This window comes from Solanum lycopersicum, chromosome 8 (genome assembly GCF_036512215.1).
Source record: "Solanum lycopersicum chromosome 8, SLM_r2.1".
Taxonomy (NCBI): Eukaryota; Viridiplantae; Streptophyta; class Magnoliopsida; order Solanales; family Solanaceae; genus Solanum; species Solanum lycopersicum.
In genome coordinates this window covers 51,562,704-51,565,180 of record NC_090807.1, presented here as the reverse complement: position 1 = coordinate 51,565,180, position 2,477 = coordinate 51,562,704, and positions in this window count along the sequence as shown.

The following is a 2,477-nucleotide window of genomic DNA, read 5'->3' as shown; positions in this document are numbered from 1 at the left end:
CTGCTGAAAAATGATTTTTATTTATCCTCTCATGCCCGATCTTTTGATATTACCTAGCCACTCTAGCCTTTGACCTCCAATATTTTTTCTCATCACAAATGCTTGATTCTATCTTTAATTTTGATTACATTTGTGTTGTATATGTTTCTTGATTAATGCTAATGTTGGGTTTGAGTTTCTGGATCATGTATATCTACTATGATTGTGCAAATGCTTTGTTATAGCTAACTGAGTTCTTGATTTTAAGTGTTTGTGTAGGTTATAGCCTTAGTGGCCATGAGTATCAAATTTGTTTCTCTTACTGTGGTGTATGCGTTCACAGTGTTCTATGATGTCAAAAGGGGAAAGTGCGTACTTGTATAATATTTATAACCCAATTGGTCTAACTTGATCCTCTAATGTGTTTGTTTTGTGTATTGAGTTTTAAGAAACTGACACAATACATATTGATCTATTCACACAAGAAGCAATGGTTTGTCATCATTAAAAAGGGGGGAATTTGTTAGGTACACATGAATATGTATATTTTGAAGAATGACAAAGATTGAATCATGGAACGAGTTTAGAAGATGTGATCTGTGTAGATCACTGTTAAGAAGTCATCTGCCAAGAAACCGGGAAGCAAGGCAAGCAAGGTTGCTGATGCTAAATGTTAGTACGTTTAATGCAATGTCATATAGTGTAATGCAATGCTATACAGTGTAGCTACAAATAATTGAATAGTTTGGCATACGTTCAATGAAATGCAACACGGTGTAGCTACAAAGGCATGAATGGTTTGTCATGATTCAAAAATGGGGAATTTGTTGGACGTTAGAAGTGCTGATTATTTTTGAAGATTGCCAAAGTACGTAGAATAGGTTGCGCTGCTAACATGATAGGTTGTGCTAACGCAATACAAAAAGAGTTTAAGCCAAGTCAATGACGAAATGAGTTTCAATAGATTTTTTTATTTAAGGAAAATAATATTTTCTTACCTAATCAAGGAAAAAATGTTTTCTTATTTAATAAAGAAAACTGTTAGAAAGGTTTGTGGAAGTATGTCAACTAATCCAAGTCGATTTCAACAAGTTTGTTAAAATAAAGTTCAACAAAGATTTGTTGAAGAAGATTATGTTGTAGCAATAATATGGCAAAGTTAAGAAGTTGAAGATACGACACCTAAAGTAAGTCGAAGACAAAGTTCGAGTCGAGTTTGGTTTATAGAAGTTTAGTCGCGTTTTGTTGTCTATTTAAGGACGAGTTCACTTCGGAGAAGGAATTCTATATAGACAAGATTTTCTGGAGGCGGCATAATCTAAAAGGAAAAAAAAACATGAGTTTTATAGAGGCAAAGACAAGAAGAAGTTCAAGTTCAATTCAACAAGGATTTGTAGAGGCAAAGACAAAGTTGAATCAAACAAGGACTTGCTGAATTTCTGATGTATAAATAGGGAACTATTTTCATCATAAAAATGACGCACTTACATGGATAGAAAATCAAAACACTATGGGGAGTGTTGCGAGTTAAGTGAGAAGGTCTAAGATTTTATTCAAAGTCTTATTTAGAATCTGAATTTTGTGAGTAGGAGTTGTTCAACAAGTTGTAGAACTTGAAGAACATTAGAAGATATAAAATCGGGGGGTTTTGTGTCTTTGGGTAGCTAGAAATTAGAGTTTATAATTTCTTAGCTAGGAATTAGAGTTTATAATTCCTCTAGGAATTAGAGTTTATAATTCCTTAGGTTACAGAGCTTTGTAATCGTTGTATTATTTTGAAGTTTATAAATAATACAAACTGTTGTTCGAATTGATTATCGTTAAGTTTCAAACAAACAGAAACACGTTGTCTATAGTGTTTTTTTGAAAAATTTAGGAGGGTAGAATTCCAACAACGTTATATGATGAAAATGTTATGATTTACTTTTAAAAATATTATTTTTTGGTTAAAAATAGTGAAAAAATAACTAAGTTTCGGAAAATCAATTAATCTTATGATTTAAGAAAAATCGACTTCCAAATAACGGAATCGCCACTTGATTTTTGATAAAATCAAGAAAAATTTTAAAAATTTCAAAAGATTTAAAAACAGATAAAAATCGATTGAAAAAGGTTCGAAGTTCAAATGTACATCCCGAGATGGTGTTAGGCCCTCGGGATGCCTGCTAACTTGCGGTTGACCGGCGATTTGACTAAATGACTTTTAAAATAAATTATAAAATTTTAAATAAGCAAAGAGAAAATTTGTTTTAATATATATTCCATTTTTTATTTTTTCTAAAGGAAAATATTTAGAGGAAGTTAACTTAAGGGAAATAACCTAAATGTTGACAGAAAGCCAATAAAATAAAATAAGTAAGTAAAATAGTAGTAAAGTTTATAATTAAATAAATAGTAAAAAAAATGGTTGCTCTTTAGTAGATTAATAAAATTCCACCAAATATTAGTTAATTCAAACAATCAATATATATATATAAAGCTGAAAATAGAAAAGTTGA